We start from the raw sequence: 18415 nt of genomic DNA, 5'->3' as shown, positions 1-18415 counted from the left end.
ATTAAATGAGAAAATAAAGCAAAGTACACCATTGTGTCAAAAAAAAAAAAAGAAAGAAAGAAAATGCATCTGCTTATCTCTGTAAAGATATATAGAAGTAACATTGTCTCTAAGAGAAGACAGCTGGCTGAGGGACAGATAGGAGAGAAACTTTCAGTGTTATCTTTATGTACCTTTTTAAGTGTTTTTTTTTTATATGAACTTACTGTTCAGTCAAAAAAAATTATAAACCAGAAGCACTGTCTTATACCACTAACCCAGGAAGCTCAGAATCTTGCTGAAATAACCACAGTCTATTCGAGAATGTTTCCCCAGGTATGACAAAACACAAAATGCTCCAAAGTTTAACTCAAAAAAATAACTGGAAGGCAGTCAGAATCTGTATTAAAGTCTACATATTCCTGGAGTTCTCATTCCATGTGCTGCTATTTCTGTGTGTATGTGTGTGTATGTAAAAAAAGCACTTTTACAACAACAACAACAAAAGCAATATAATGAAGCTAAAAAAGGAAAAGTTAGAAAATGTTCCTCTTCTCCCCAAAGGGCATAAGCGCTAATCGATTTGAAAGTACCCTTCAGAATGTTCTGCATTTGGCAAGAGCGTGTGCGCGTGCACTCGCACACACACACACACACACACACATACACACACCCAATCAGAACCACAGTACATGTACGCCTCTGCATTTGATGTTTTATCTAGTCTTCAGACTCTTCATATCAGCACATCTACCCTGCTCTTTATCTGAGTTGCAAGGCTACTACTAATCTACCACTCAACCTCCAGGGCAAAGCACAGGAAAACCTACTTACCTGTGGTTAAGAAAAAAACTGTACCCCACTCCAAATTCAAATAGCTTTACTGTGTTTCCTGATTATAAAATGACATGTGCATTATAGAAAAAAAAAGGATAAAAGTTTACCAGCAAACAGTACCCAAGTCCCAAACTTCAGAGACAGTAAGTAGAAAACATATACGTTCCCAGTAACAGTAGTCTGTCCACGCCACCCCTGCCCCCCAGCATGTATTTTGACAATGTTTTTCATTTCTCCCACCAAAAAGGGGGATGAACTGTAATTACTGGCAACGTAGTGGTTATGAGCCGGCTCCGGATCCAGAGCCAGACCACATGAGTCCAACTCCCCATTCTACTGTTTCTCCAGCCTTGTAAACTTGACTGAATTCCTCAAGAATGTGTTAAGGCCAACAGCATGTGCCTCGTGACACAAATGATCAGTGAAGTATGGATGTAAGGTGCTCGAACAGTGACTGACCCTCAATTAACGTTAGTTATCATGACCTCCAGCGTTTTTTCTGAATATTATACATACATTCTGCGTGTGCTAAAAAAACTGCTGCCACACAAGGGCAACAGCCAGTGCCAGGTTACTGACTCGCACAAAAGGTAGTTCTTGAGTCTGTTACTTCACCCGATTGTAGGAGAACCAGACCACCTGAGGGAGGTCGACCAGAAAGAGCCCCCCACCCGACCTCGTGCAGTTTGTATACGAAGGGAAGGGTAACCCAGCAAGGCTGATGGAGGTCCACAGGGAATTCCTCAACCCTGATCATTTGAAACAGTATTAGAATGATGAAAATTAATCAGGAGACCAATTCTAAATTAAACTGGCAAAAAAAAACAGGTTTCTCTGTAAACAATCACTTGATTTTTTTTTTAAATGTATGTATACACAGATAATTGGGGGTTATTCCCAAGTGCAACAACAACAAAAAACTAAATCCCAAGCAGAAGCGATGAAGAAACTTGGTAAAGAAAAGCTTTTCAATAAATCACATCGTGTTCCTGAGAACAAAGGTAAAACACCATAGAGATGCCTAGCTATAAATATAATGCCGTTTCATCTGAAATTCCAAGATTTCTTTTTGAGAAACTGTGAATGAATTTGTCCCAAATGTACTCTGCTCACTTTAAAAAAGGATACCCGAAACATACCATGACTTGAAAAATCAAAAATGACTTTAGCACTTTAAGGCCACAAACAAAAATCAACAGCCAGAGACCTTATGTTCAAGACTTTAAACATTTTCATCCAGCTCTAACATAAACTCAGCCTAGTTTCCAAAATGGCACACAGTACCCTAAAGTATTTATTTTCCTCATTAGGTTGACACACTGTCCCATAAAACAAGTTCCTGCTTCAGCTGTTAGTCTTCTGTCTTAATGCTCGTGATCACCACCAAGGACCACTGAGCCCTTTACTACACTGATTATTCTGTACTGAATACTCCAACAATCCCATTTAGAAAAAAAAATTATCTCTTAAAAGATAAGAGAAATTAGTCCTCACAAAGCAATCTATCAAAATATTCTATTCTACTCAGTGCTTCAAATTCCTTATAGGGACTGAAATTTCCCCTAAATCCATATTTTTTTTCAAAAACAGTTTCAGAGAGCTTACTTGTGTGCTGGGCAAAGCACAGGAAAGGGGACTCAAGCTGTGGTGCAGTCTTCCCTGCTGTTTGGAGACCTTATGGATCAACTGTGAAACACTGACCATACACAAAATCGCAAAAAAATAAACTTGTCCCCTAGAATGTCATCATTTTTCTGGTAGAACCTGAATCAACCCAAGGACTTTTAGGGTAAAGCTACTAAAAGGAGAGACTAAAAAAACTACAGTATAGACCGAGTAAAATTAAAACAAAAAGAGAGAAAAACTAGAACATAAAGTGAATAACTGATACCTCAAAATCTAGTAGCGAAAACAACTAATCAAGGAAACTCCCTGGAGGCCCAGCGATTAGGACTCTGATCTTTCACTGCCAAGGGCCTGGGGTTCGATTCCTGGGAGGGGAACTAAGGTCCCATAAGCCTCACAGGAGAGCCAAGAAAAAAAGAAAATCAACCAATCAAATAGCAAAAAACCACAAAGGAGTAACTGGTATTAGATTTGCTCTATTACCCCAACTGACAAAAACAGCCAGAAAACTGGACAAAACACACAAAGTAACAGTTTCCAGAGACTCGGCAAAAGGACAGCACAGGAAAGGGAACTCAGAGAGAAAGGAGGGGGATGAGCCTTGTGAAGGCTCTGGCTTTCTGACCCGCGGCACTTTCTGACCCGCGGCACTTTCTGACCCAAGTGCTGGGAGAAGCCGAGAGCCCCAGGCAGGAAGCACAGGTCCTGCGAAGTTGAAGAGACAGAGAACAAAATTCCAGGAGGTTAAGCGGGCTGAAATCTGAGGACAAACTACCAGAAAGGAGTTACTCAGGGAAAAAGGTCCAGAAACCTGCTCAAAGGTCTCCTTGAGCCAGATGATAAATACTGAACTGCACACAATTGGGCAAACTGCTTTAAGGCCCGGCAAAGGTCAACTCTTGGGAGCTGCTGCTGCTGCTAAGTCGCTTCAGTCGTGTCCGACTCTGTGCGACCCCATAGATGGCAGTCCACCAGGCTCCTTCGTCTCTGGGATTCTCCAGGCAAGAATATTGGAGTGGGTTGCCATTTCCTTCTCCAGTGCATGAAAGTGAAAAGTGAAAGTGAAGTCGTTCAGTCGTGTCTGACTCTTCGTGACCCCATGGGCTGCAGCCTACCAGGCTCCTCCGCCCATGGGGTTTCCCAGGCAAGAGTACTGGAGTGGGGTGCCATTGGGAGCTGCAGGGTCAAAAAACCATCAAAGGTCAGGCAGAGCCAGAAGATGCTAGAGCTCTGACTAGCCAGAGAGGGAAATTCCACTGAATACACCCAAAGCATTCAAGGTAGCGACCCCATGCAGGCTGGGCTAGGGCTAAAGGCTACCCTGGACCCAACACTCTCAGAAGTTACCCTTGAAAGAATGGAACTGATGCAACATCACCCATAAAGAGAAATCTCTTAAAAGCAGCCAAAGATGGGGGCGGGAGCTAGACACATGACACACAAAGGAACAAAGAATGACTGCAGATTTCTCATCAGAAACAATAAATCAAAATCCACCTGTAAAGCAGTGAAAAATAACAAAGACTACCCACTTCTGTGCCCATCCAAAACATCCTTCAAATCTAAAGATGGTATAAAGACATTTCCAGACGAAAGCTAAATTTGTCACCAGCAAACCAACACTACCAGAAATATTAAAGGAAGCTGTTTAACCAGAAGGAAAATGATACCAGACAAACACCTGAATTTACACAAAAGAAAGAAGAGCGTCAGAGATGATACGTAGGCCAAAAAAAAAAATTCTCATTGTTTAATTTCCCTAAAAGATATCTGACTTTAAAAGTCAGATAACTGACTTTTGAAACAAGAATAACCACAGTGTATTGTGGGGTTTATAAAACTGAGTAATAAAATGTACAACAGAAAACAGCACAAAGGTCCGGAAGGAGATATAGAAACGTACTGCTGCTGCTGCTAAGTCGCTTCAGTCGTGTCCGACTCTGTGCGACCCCATAGACAGCAGCCCACCAGGCTCCCCCGTCCCTGGGATTCTCCAGGCAAGAACACTGGAGTGGGTTGCCATTTCCTTCTCCAATGCATGAAAGTGAAGTCGCTCAGTCACGTCCGACTCTTCGTGACCCCACGGACTGCAGCCTACCAGGCTCCTCTGTCCATGGGATTTTCCAGGCAAGAGTACTGGAGTGGGGTGCCATCGCCTTCTCCACAGAAACGTACTAGGTTCTCATAGTATGCGAAGTGCTATATTGTTATGAAGTTAGAAATGTGTTAAGATACCAATGCATACTGTGAACCTGAGGGTAATCATGGATGGATGGATGGAAGGAAGAAAATAAATACTCCAATTAAAAGACGGATTGTCAACTTGATAAAAAGTAAGACCCTGGGCTTCCCTGATCACACAGTGGATAAGAATTGTCTGCCAATGCAGGGGACAACAGGCTCAATCCCTGGTCCGCGAAGATCACACATACTGTAGGACAACTAAGTCCATGCACCACAACTACTAAGCCCGTGGCTCAAGAGCCCATGTTCTGCAACAAGAGACGCCACTACAATGAGATAAATATTTAAAAAAAAAGATCTGCAGATATGCTATTCATGAGAAATGCGTTTTAAGAGACAGAAAATTTGGAAGTGAAGGTATGAAAGGTAAGAAGAGATGGCAGTACTACTGCGGGGGCTCTAGCTCACATAAAGATACAGGACGGGGTACAGAAGGAAGTGCACAGACTTCCCACCAGGACTGAGTCACCAGGCGGAAGAGAACCAAGAATCAGGATCCCTGAATGCTTGTACGACCTGACTCTGGATGTGCGTGGAAGAAGCAGGCAGGTAGATGTCACTGCAAAACTTCTCCCACCACAAGAGACAGGGAAGGAACATACCAGGGCCTTTTTCTCCTGAAGACAACTGGTCCTGGGAAAAGGCCAGAATATATATATTTCTGATATATATATTTCAGAAAGTAGACAAGAATTTCACAATACATAGTAGGCAAACTTCAACGTCAGAAAAAAAAATGGTACACCAGGTACTGGATTTACTCTCCAATTTCAAACAAGTCAAACGCTGACCAAAATATAAAAATCAGCAGTGGCAGCTCTGGAGAGTGATCTTGGAGAGAGTGAGGACGAGCCCAAGAACTGGGGAGGGGAAACCCAGGCAGAGGCTGTCGACCTCTCAGCAGTGAGGCTGTCAAGATGTGAGGGTGCGGAGGCGCCGGAGCGAGGGTTCACAGGGGAGAGTGTGGGAGAGGAAAGGGCCACACACAGGCCGCCCTGGAGACCTGCGGAGGGACCATCTCTCGGAGTCCCGGGCTAAGAACTGATCAGCACGCGCAGCAAGAAAACCGCCCAAGGAAGAACCACCCAAGGAGCACATAGGACAACCTCCAAGGGTGTAATTAAGAGATACGTAGATTGCAAAATCAACTTTAGCTTATAAAATCAAGACATTTATGCTTGCCTGGAAAAGGGTAAACTTATGTTACATATATTTTACCATTTTTAAAAGTCCATGTAGAACTGCCATATGACCCAGCAATCCCACTGCTGGGCATACACACCGAGGAAACCAGAATTGAAAGAGATGCGTGTACCCCAATGTTCATCGCAGCACTGTTTACAATAGCCAGGACATGGAAGCAACCTAGATGTCCATCAGCAGATGAATGGATAAGGAAGCTGTGGTACATATACACAATGGAATATTACTCAGCCATTAAAAAAAATACATTTGAATCAGTTCTACTGAGATGGATGAAACTGGAGCCCATTATAGAGTGAAGTAAGCCAGAAAGAAAAACAACAATACAGTATACTAATGCATATATATGGAATTTGAAAGATGGTAACGATAACCCTATATGCGAGACAGAATAAGAGACACAGATGCATGGAACAATTTTATGGACTCTGAGGGAGAAGGTGAGGGTGGGACGTTCTGGGAGAATAGCATTGAAACATGTATATTATCGTATGTGAAACAGAACACCATTCCATGTTCGATGCATGAGACAAGGGCTCAGGGCCGGGGCAATGGGATGACCCAGAGGGATGGGATGGGGAGGGAGGTGGGTGGGGGGGTCCAAGAAGGGGAACACATGTAAACCCATGGCTGATTCATGTCAATGTATGGCAAAAACTATTACAATATTGTAAAGTAATGAGCCCCCAACTAAAATAAATAAATTTATATAAAAAAAAAAAAAGTCCATGTAAATAAATAGTACAATTGTGTGTGTGTGGGGGGGATACAACTAATGCTGCCCTAATTGCACTGTGTTCCTTCTATGGAATTAACTTTCTGTGGCTCATGGTACACCCCCTAACACACGGACAGCCACAGCAGCTAGCAGTAATGTGGGTTTAAAAGTCAAAGAAACAAAGATATAATCTCAAAAGTGGCCTGCCAGAAGTGTTAAACAAAGTAAAATACTTTCAGTGTAGACACCAAGCATACAAAGCAGATGTGATGAGCTTCACACTGCAAAACCACTTTAAATTTTTTTGCTTTAGGGCACTTTTAGGGGGTTACATGTAAGCACATGACCTCAGCTATAATTTCAAAAAACAGGGACTTCCCTGGAGATGCAGTGGTTTGGATTCTCTCACTGCTGAGGGGGCGGGTTCAGTCCCTGAGAGAACTGAGATCCTACAAGCTGCAGTGTGGAAAAAAACAACAACAAAATGAAAGGAAGGCAGGAAGAGAGCTAGAGGAGAGGCCAGGAGAAAACTCTCACAGACTACAAAGATAACCGCCCCCTCCGCTATATGCTCAGAGGCTCTTAGCCAGTTACGCTTTCTAACTACTCCATGATTTTATTAAACTTCTCTGCTCTCTCCTTCTCCTTAGCATTTAAATCACTCTTTAGAGAATTTCTACTTCAACCCCAAATACTCCTCGGACCAACGTCTTCTCTTAACACCTCTAAGAAATTTGAATTTATTGAGCATGTCGTGTCTGACTCTTTGGGACCCCATGGACTGTATTCCATCAGGCTCCTCTGTCCATGGAATTCTCCAGGCAAGAATACGGGAGTGGTTTGCCATTTCCTCCTCCAGGGGATCTTCTCAACCCAGGGATCAAATCCAGGTCTCCTGCATTGGCAGGCGTATTCTTTACCACTATGCCACCTGGGAAGCCTCAACCCCAAATACTCCTTTGACCCTTTTACCAATGCCTTCTCTTAACTTCTCTAAGAAATATGAATTTATTACTTTAATCAATTTACTTTCTTACTGAAGTATAGCTGGATTTACAGTGTTAATGTCTGCTGCATAGAAAACTGATCCAGTTATATATATAATCTCTTCTATATTCTTTTCCAGTATGATTTACCACAGGATACTGGACACAGTTCCCTGTGCTACACAGTAGGACTTTGTTGTTTATCCATCCTATATGCAATAGTTGGCATCTGCTAACCCCAAACTCCCAATCCATCTCCCCCAACCCTGGCAACCACAAGTCTGCTCTCTAGGTCTGTGAGTCGGTTTTTGTTTCATAGGTTAGTTCATTCGTGTCTTACTTTAGATTCCACTATATGGTAGTGTATAGTATTTGTCTTTCTCTTTCGGACTTCACTTAGTGTGATAATCTCTATGTCCACTGAAGTTGCTGTAAATGGCATTATTTCATTCTTTTTCACAGCTGAGTAGTATTCCACTGTATATATATGTACCACATCTTCTTTATCCATTCAAAAGAAATTTAAATTTTAAGACAAGCTGTCCACGTTCACTGTGTCTACCTCATTTGCTACTCACTCTTCACCCCACAGTAGCTGAGCTTTGCCCATGTAACGACATTGGAATGGCTCTGTCAAGGCCACGAGCAGCCCTCCTAGAGGGAAGCTAGTGGACATTCGGGGCCCTCAGCTCACTCTGCCTCCTGGCTGCATGGGACACCGCTGTCCACTTTTTCCTTCTTGAAACACTCCTCCCTTTGCTTCACCATGTGGGACCTCTTCTGACTGTCTTCTCTCCTTCCTCGGGCTTCTTTTTGGAGGCAGGCCACCCTGTAAAAAGTTCATGTTCCCGGGGTCCAGTGCTCTTCTCACTGGACATATTCTCCCCGGATGACAGTCACCCTGACAACTTCCGCCTGCCACCTTTAGACTGATGAGTCCCACATCTGAACACACCTTCCCTCTTCCTTCACCTGATCAAATCCTGCTTGTCTTTCAGGCCCCTTAATTCACTGAGATTTCACTTGCAGGAAACATTCCGTGCCCTCTGAAACCTGCTGGGTCTCTCCTCCGGCCTGCCTTTGGGCCTACACTGTACTTCCCCATCGCTGTACCTGCACGGTATTATTCTTGCTTGCTGACCTGTGGTGCATCTTCTACTGAACTGTAAGTTCCTTCTCTAAGGTGTTCAGCACAGTGCCTGACACAGCAAGCACTTAAATACATATTTGTTAAAGGAATGAATGATTAATCAATGTACTGCACAGTTTGGTATCTACGATATAACAGGTGTTTGATGCTCAGGTTAATGAATTCATTGCCATTTCCAAATAAATTTCACCTATTTCAGTTTTGAAGTTATAGAAAGTAGTTTTCTTGAGATGAAAAACTTCTTTTAGTCTAGGTTTACTGCCCCAGCTAAAGAATCAAAAACCATTTAACAGGCAATCATATATCTTTTAAGTTTATAAACTAAGCTCTGTTTTGCCAAGTGCCAATGCTTATCCCGAACATTTCTTAATTATACTTTTCCTAAATCTCTACTGTGACTGTGGGGCGAGAATTTCCCCACAGCATTCTAGGCTTTTCTGCTTAAAGCCATCAGAGACCATATTTAAAGTCTGCACTCCCCTGGGATCCTCTGTGGTTACTAAAGCGGATGACCGGATTCTAGACCAAAGCTAGGGGGCAGGCACACATTCATTTGTCAACAAAATATGTAACAGGCAGTTACTGCTGCAGGGCTGCGTCCTAGGTGGAAACAGTGGTGAAAAGCATAAAGGTGGCTACCTTCCCTCAGAAGTGTTTATTTTAGGAGGGTGTACAAGGTAATTGCAGATGGTGGTGGTGGTGGTTTAGTCGCTAATTCATGTCCAACTCTTTTGTGACACCATGGACTGTAGCATGCCAGACTCCTCTGTCCATGGAGAATTCAGCAGTGGGCTGCCATTTCCTTATCCGGGGATCTTTCCGAACCAGGGATCGAACCCTTTTCTCCTGCATGGCAGGCAGAAGATTCTTTACCACTGAGCCACCTGGGAAGCAGGTGGTGGAGGCGCTGGTCAAGAGCTTAGTCAGTTGATGTGACAGAGTAACAGACTGGTGGTGGCTGCTTTGAAAGGGGTTGTTGGGGGAGGTTGTCACTTTGAGGAGGCATCATAGGAGACAGGAAAGGCCAGGGAAGCCTGGCGTGCTGCAATCCATGGGCTCGCAAAGACTCGGACACGACTGAGCAACTTAACAACATCTGAGCTGACACCTATGAATGAGGGTGCCAGCGTGTGAAAAGCAGGGGCTGGGGAGGATGCAAGGCCAGGTATGGCAGAAGGAGCAGGTGCAAAGGGCCAGACGAAGTGCTGTGCAAAGCTCAGTGTAAAAGTACAAACTGGAGGTCAAATAATACAAAGGTACATTTACGAAAACAGTTTTAAAAAATTAACCCTTCTTTTTATCAGGGCTTCTCCGCTGTATCTATAAACTAGCATTCAGGAGAAAAAAAAAAGAGTGTATTACTTATATAACCTATGAATAAAACACACTGAAAATGAGCTACAGGAACTAAGCACTATTAAAATCAGAGCAGAAGCTGTGTAGTGTATTATGCAGGTCTCCCGCCTTTCTGGGCCTGTGGTAGAAATGACTAATCACAGTTTGTGCACAGCCGCAGTCCCTCTCAGCAGTGCCCTCCTAGCACCCTCTGCTTGTCATCTCTGTCCTAAAAGTGCAATAATCAAAATGGATAATTTTTTAGGGGGGCTACACTTGTAGGATCTTACTTCCCTGACCAGGGATTGAACCCATGTCTCCTATAGGAGAAGCATGAAAAACCACTGGACGACCAGGGAAGTCCAAAAATGGATAAAATTTTAAAAAATAGTTGTTTTGAAGCTAGAAAACTCCTAAAGAATATATGCCTCATGGTCCTGCTTTTATAAGTATGACACATTTTCCTGGTTTCAAAAAGACTGCCCTGAAAGTATAATTCCATCATAACCATGTATCACTGGATAAAAGACATTGGATACTTGTTTTCTAGACCACACCAGTCACACGTGAAAAAATGATAGGATGACCTGAAAGTCCCTTTGGACCTATTTAAAGAATTTAAATTAACTATCTTACACTGTTGTTGTTCAGTCACTAAGTAGTGCCTAACTCTTGGCGACCCCATGGACTGCAGCACACCAGGCTTTCCTGTCCTTCACTATCCCTGGAGTTTGCTCAAACTCACATCCATTAAGTTGATGATGCCATCCAACCATCTCATCCTTTGTTGTCTCCTTCTCCTGCTCCCAATCTTTCCCAGCATCAGGGTCTTTTCCAATGAGTTGGTTCTTCCCATCAGGTGACCAAAGTATTGGAGCTTCAGCATCAGTCCTTCCAATGACATTTGGGGTTGATCTCCTTTAGGATTAACTGGTTTGATCTCCTTGTTATCCAAGGGACTCTCAAGCGTCTTCTCCAATTTGAAAGCATCAATTCTTTGGCACTCAGCCTTCTTTATGGTCCAACTCTCACACTGGTACATGATTTCCGGAGAAACCAGAGCTTTGACTATATGGAGCTTTGTCAGAAAAGTGATACTATACTTAAGGATGGACTTTCCTTAAGGTGACTCAGTGGTAAAGAATCCGCTTGCCAACGCAGGAGAGGTGGGTTTGATCTCTGGGTCGGGAAGATCCCCTGGAGAAGGGAATGTCTACCCAATCCAGTATTCTTGCCTGGGAGATCTCATGCACAGAGGAACCTGGTGGGCTACAGTCCATGGGGTCGCAAAGAGTCAGACACAACTGAGTGACTGAGCAGTCATGCAAGCACTATACTTAAGTGAAATGTACAGTCTTTAACTACTCAAAACGATGTTTCTCCTTAAAGCCATCTACATAAATACACAACAGGGTTACAGGAGGAGCAGGGATGGCGTTTTAAACTGACACCTGGATGAAGGCCAGTACTCTTAACTATGATGTATTTTTATCGGTGGTTCCTCTTTAGAGCACTTTCTCTTCTAAACTCATATAGCTACTATAACTCATCACAGAAATACAGCTGCTGTTTATCGTATCAGAAGTATAAAGTTACAGTAAAGTAAGATTACCAAAAAGAATTAAGTTAGGGAAATACAATATAATTTGAAGAGCTGACAATGTTTATTACACCAAAAAAAACACACCAAAAAACGGAAGAATGAATCATACTTAGTCAAATGAAGAGATTTAAACTAAACAGGGACCAAGAGACGGAAAAATTCAGAATGAGGGAGTCATCACATGCAAAGATGGAGAAGCCAGAAAAACTCCCTGGTGGGTCCTAACCAGATACCTCCTACAACACAGGAAATGGACATCCAAACAGCTTTTTGCCAGCATCCTCTTTTCTCTTTCTAGTTGGTCCTTCCTGAAACTAAAAGCCCCTAGAAAAAGAGGAAACGAAGCAGATGAGGAAAGGTGAAGTGGGACTAAGTGTTTCTAGGTGGGACGCATTTCACATGTGTCCTTCCTTAATTTTCAAAACAGCCCCGGGTGGTGGTATTACTCAGTTCTGCAGGAGAAACAGCAGCTCATACCAATTACATACATCAAGTAACCTGTCTTGAGGTAGAACGCCTGACCAATGAACTGGAGTTTTAACCAGCTCTTTGCCCTGCACCTTCCATGACGTCAGACCCTGGAGCAGGTGGGATCTTCCTACCCCCATCTTTCCTCTCAGCCAGTCAACCCAGCTCACTGCTGCCAGAGGCCCTCTCGGTAAAACCAGCATCGCATCACATATCAAGAAGTCCAACACCACCCTGTGCCCTGTGATCAAGCTCAGATGCATTTCCCTGGCGTTTACCAGCCTCCATCATCTAACCCCACCCTAACAATCTAGCCCTGTCTCCCACTTCCCAACACCAAGCCCTCTCCAGTCACCTTTCTTCTCTCACGCAGAAGACGTGGCTGGAATCAGCACTACGGAGCCCTCACAACATTCATGCCCTCCTCTCCCCTCTTCACTGGGGGGTTAACCCCCCCCCCATTTTGTTAAAGTTTTCATCCCTCCCTCTTATGAGTCAGGTAAGTAACCCCATGTCTGGCTCCAAGTACTGATCTAGGCCTGATGAGCTAAGGCCCCAGTGTTTCTTAACAGCGGTGCAGTTAACGCTGGGCAAGGGGAGGACAATTCTTTATATATACTGTGATGATCCTGGAAGTCATAAAAAGCTTAAAGTCCCTGTAAGGGATAAGACAGGCATAATTACAGATGGGGAACCAACAGCCCAGAGTGACTAATTTGCTTACAGTTACGGAGCTAGAAAGTAGCAAAGCTGGAAGTGCAACCCAGGATTGTCCTCTCCAGGACACCCAGCAGGCCCCAGCTCTCACTCAGGAAGTCATCCACTGAATATCCACAACAGATAATTCCGAGAGGCTATGAAAACAAGCTGCTGCCCTCAAAGGCTAGTGGGAAAGACCGATGGTTACAGCAGAATCAGAGAGGATGCTGAGCCTTTGTAATCTGGCCAGTATCTTTCATTTCCCCATGGAGTATGGTCTTGTATATTGTTCATGAGGTTCTCGTGGCAAGAGTACTGGAGTGGTTTGCCATTTCCTCCTCCAGTGGACCACGTTTTGTCTGAACTCTTCTCTATGACCTGTCCATCTTGGGTGGCCCTGCATGGCATGGCTCATAGATTCACTGAGTTACGCAAGCCCCTTCACCTCGATGAGGCTGTGATCCATGAAGGCACGAGGGCCTCAAGAACAGAAGCTGTATGTCTTTACTTCTTTTATATCCTCTATGGTAAACCTAATTACCTCAATTGCAAATTATTATAAGCACTGAACACCGGCAAAACTGAAATGCCAAGAAAGATCATGTCCCATCACCATCAGCAGAATATTTTTTTTCAAAGGATTAAGTCTTCCCTACTTCTAGAGTAGAAGGAAAGACTAACACAGAAACTGTAATTACTGAGTTCCCCATACTTGTAAGATCCTCTAAATTTAAAGAGTTACGATACCATTTTCTTGGTAAAACAGAAAATGGTACATTACTTAAGTAAACTACACTTTTGTTATTCATTAGATAATTGTCTAAAATCCATTTTCTTTGAAAACGATACTGAAAAGCACTTCTGATAATTGTTTAAATCCTGATATGGCACTAGGATACTGATTTACTAAAGGCAGCTGATCAAGTTAAATTAGTATTGAAAAAATACTGAACTTATTACTACCATCAATTCTCCTCAAAGTTTGACGGGTCCATGAGATCCATAGTCTAACCTAAGCAATCCCAGGTAACCAGCCACAAATCTTAACAATCTGACTTATTATAAGAGTACTATGCAGCCTGTGTTCCACAGGATCAATCTGCCAGGTTTACTGATGTGCTCTGTGCTCTGTATAAAACACAGGACGTGTGTGCATGCTAAGTCCCTTCAGTCGTGTCTTACTCTGTGACCCCATGGAGACCCCACCAGCTTCCTCTGTCCATGGGATTCTCCAGGCAAGAATACTGGAGTGGGTTGCCATGCCCTCCTCCAGGGGATCTTCCTGACCCAGGGATCAAACCCACATCTCTCACATCCTCTGCATTGATAGGTGGGTTCTTTACCACTAGCGCCACGTGGGAAGCATAAAACACAGGGCATGCTGAATGAACTCTTGCCCTGAGAGGCTACTCCCTAATATACAGGGGCCCTTCTGACCCCACCAGCTGAAGTTGTACTTGTAGATAAGCAATTGAATTATTACATAAGCTAATGAAACAAGAAAAAAAGAGTATTTCTAAGAAAACAAAGTTGAAGGAGGAGCCTTGATTAAAAAAAAAAAAGTTGTTAGAAAGCTTTCTGTCAAAGCAAGCACATCAGAAACAGCAGTTAAATGGGAAGTAACAATTTTAAAAAATCTAAAAATTTTGAATTCACAATACCCTGAAATTGCTTTGGAACTTTTAGTTCTTTAAAAGAAGATGGACCACTTATACAAGATGGATCACTTGGAACCATAATCAGAGGCACATACTCCCAAGAAAAGACCCTGGCTTTCTATCAAAGAACTGGTAAATAAATGGATATTTAAATATTTTAAGTTACAATAAACAGTATTTCCTTTTCAATCTTCATTTTCATCCACTTTTTAATCAACTACAGGTACCATCTGAAGGCTGAAGGCCAGGCCTGCCCTTCTCACCCCTGATAAATGCGTGTGTAACCCCACTGTTCTCAGCTCTAGTCCTGGGCAGCCTCCTGGGGCCTGCACCACCCACAGCAGACACACAGGCTGCAGGAGGGCCCGTCTGCTGAGGATTTTGTGACGTGTGGAGCTGACAAGAGGAAAGCAACATACCTATCCTAAAACCTTTGAGTTAGGGGTAGTCACACTACCCATGGCAAAATCCATTTTAAATTAACACTGGCAGATTCACACAAATGCCAATCAGTAATAGCTTTAAATATCATCACCTAAGCGTCTAGCTAAACTAGATGGCACTGTCCTCACCTTAATGCTTACCAGCAGACAATTTATGAATGTGTTTATACCGTACACCATCAGACTAGATATCTCAAGATGTTAAAGATTTATTCTGAATTTTTAAATAGGATACTAGGAATTGTTATATGTTTTTAAAATCTTATTTTGGAGGTATACACTGAAATATTTATCATGAGACAATATGTCTGGAATTTGCTTCAAAATAATCAGGGAGGCAATTATTCTCCAATTAAAAAATAATCAAGGAAAGGGAAAATGGGAGAGGAAGGTTAAAGGAAACAAAATTGGCCAGGAGCTGGTAATTGCTGTGTCTGCCAATGCATACATAGGGGGTTTACTGTACTATTCTTCTTTTGCCTATGTTTGGAATTTTCATAAATAAAAATTTAAAAATAAAGAATTATACCCAACTATTTACATAATATCTTAAAAACTCTCAGATGTGGAGTTTTTAAGCCCAAATAATATGAAATTTCATTAATATATTGCACACCAGAAAGAAAAAAAAAAAATCACAAAAAACAACAACACATAATGGAACCAGAAAAAGAATAAAGATTTACTGAATCTCAAACTCCTAGGCCAGGCTGAGGCTGTTTCATCTAAGCCCAGGAGAACATTCTGACCCAATTCTCAGCGTACCAGCTGGTTTCTTACACTACTGTTCTCAAAACTGCTGAGGCTTCAGGAAGTTTACATAAGAAACTGCTTTAGCAAGCAGTGATTCCAATTAGAAAAGGAATGAAGTCGGCTGTAATTGGTTATAAATATTTCTACATCTGCTTAAAATCGGCCAGTCTGGAGCTATTTTACTTACTCTCTGGGTGAACACCGGTCAAGTCAACAGGATGGTGACAGCCAAACCCACTGTTTTATAGCCCAAAGGGGCAAATGGTCTGAGAAGGGTATGCATTTACTTTCAGCATATCCAGGAGAAAAGGCAGAACAGAAAATTCAGTATGTCAGAGATGCTTTAAATTTTATTTTAAAATTATTTTCAAGTGATTGGACTGGGATATTCCACATACATATATAAAAGGATAATCCACGGATCCTCCTGTGCACTGATTGGCTTAAGTGGAGAACAAGATTTTCCTAGTACGACTTTAATTAGATAAAATCAATACAGTTTAGAGAGGGGATCAAGTAAGACCTAAGTCCAATATAAAAGTGAACAAGGCATTAACTCCCTGAAGTATGCTTTGGGCTTAATAAAGGCACGCGGCATGCATGCTCTGTCATGTCCGACTCTTGGTGACCCCATGGACTGCAGCCCGTCAGGCTCCTCTGTCCCTGGGATTTTCCAGGCAAGAAAACTCAAGTGGGTTGCCATTTCCTCCTCCAAGGGATCTTCCTGACTCAGGGATCAAACCTGCATCTCCTACATTGGCAGGCAGGTTCTTTACCACTGAGCCACATGGGAAGCCCTAATAAAGACAAGCTCAACTGAAAGAGAGAAGGAAAGAAAAGAGAGAGAAATTGAGGGAGGGAGAGAGACGAAAAGAGAAAAGTCAGCTAACTGTTCCTGGTGTGTTGAAAACCCTCCTGTGGTTTCACCTCTCATCACCCACACTCACTCATAGACCTCACCACACTCACTCAGGGTCCGGGCCATGCCCATGGCTCAGCTGGCCACGTAACCTCCTGGACCTCCGGGTACACTCTCCTTAAGGGTAATGCATTTTCCTTTAGAGATGGAAATTTCAAGCCTTCCCTGGGATCTGGACTTGAGGGTCACCTTCCCAGAGGCTTCCGTGGCCACCCCACCCCGCTCTGTGTGCACACACATGCACATGCTCACACCTCTCAGCAAGTTCTCTTCTCCCAGTTGAATTTTTCTGATTTTTTTTTTTTTTTTTTTTGTCATCTCCTCCATTAGCATGCAAGGCCCAGGAGAGTGGGGATTTTTTTTGGTCTGAGTGCAGGGACTTAAAATTATTCTCTCTAATGTTGTATTCCTAATGCTCCAACCATTTCTGGCCCATGGCTGGTGCTCAACGATTTACTGAAGGTAATAAAATAACCCAATGATCTACCACATGAGGATCCAATGAGATGTATAATCTGTGAACTTAGCAAACAGATCTGCTAAATACATGCTGCTGCTGCTAACTCGCTTCAGTCGTGTCCGACTCTGTGCGACCCCATAGACGGCAGCCCACCAGGCTCCACCGTCCCTGGGATTCTCCAGGCAGGAATACTGGAGTGGGTTGCCATTTCCTTCTCCAGTACATGAAAGGGAAAAGGGAAAGTGAAGTCGCTCAGTCGTGTCCGACTCCTAGCGACCCCATGGACTGTAGCTTACCAGGCTCCTCCGTCCATGGGATTTTCCAGGCAAGAGTACGGGAGTGGGGTGCCATTGCCTTCTCCGGCTAAATACATGCAGTGGTTTTATAACAGACTTCCCATCAAGGCCAATGTGCTTTATAATCTCATTCACACTTTTGTTCTCTAAGCCTCTAACATTCTGCCTTGTTTTTATCTTATTTTCATGTATGCAAGGTAATTGACTAGAAATAACAAGGCACACCAAAGCAATGGCAAAAAGAATCACCAGGCTCCTCTGTCCATGGAATTCTCCAGGCAAGAATACTGAAGTGGGTTGCCATTTCCCTTCTCCAGGAGATCTTCCCGACCCAGGGATTAAACACAGGTCTCCTGCCTTGCAGGCAGACTATTCACTGACTCAGCCACCAGGGAAGCCCAAGAATACTGGAAGATCCCCGTCTTCAAATTACACCTAACCCTGGGCAAGAGAAGAATGTGAGCTACAGATTACATTACAGCTGAATCTCCCAGTAGGATGAGGACATAAATGGTTGTAAATTATTACAGAGAAGTGAAGTTCTGTTTTTTTCCCCTACCTGGATTGTGCAATGGAACTGACACCCGAGTTCCTGTTATTACTTGTATGTTACAGATGAGGAAAAGGAAGCATTAAGGAACTTTCCAAAGTAATACAGGTGGATTTGATTGGGATTTGAACCCAGCCTCCCAAACTTTCTGCTGTTCCACCAGTACTACAGTGAAATACATAAATTTCATTATCATATAGAACTCCCTTTTCATTCATTGCATCTCTAATAGGAGACATGACACAATGTCTCTTCTAAAGATAAGATTCAAGGGAAATCAAACGGCAATAAGCTGTTAGCAATTACCTTTTTATGTAATAGCTAACTTCAATCATAGAGAAATGCCAACAACCTCAAGATCAATTCATTACATGTATACATACATACATATGGGCTTCCCTGGTGGCTCAGATGGTAAAGAATCTGCCTGCAATGCAGGAGACCTGGGTTCAATCCCTGGTCTGGGAAGATCCCCTGGAAAAGGGAAT

At 43.0% G+C, this 18415-nt stretch overlaps 1 protein-coding gene across 2 annotated transcripts in view; it reads right to left on the bottom strand.

Moving 5' to 3' along the window:
- SNX9 (sorting nexin 9) overlaps positions 1-18415 on the bottom strand; it is an 85740-nt gene that overhangs the window by 53273 nt on the left and 14052 nt on the right. The window lies entirely within an intron of this gene.

This window comes from Giraffa tippelskirchi, chromosome 9 (assembly GCF_054371585.1).
Source record: "Giraffa tippelskirchi isolate mGirTip1 chromosome 9, T2T-mGirTip1v1.2.pri, whole genome shotgun sequence".
In the NCBI taxonomy this organism is placed as follows: Eukaryota; Metazoa; Chordata; class Mammalia; order Artiodactyla; family Giraffidae; genus Giraffa; species Giraffa tippelskirchi.
This window is presented reverse-complemented; position numbering and strand designations above follow the sequence as displayed.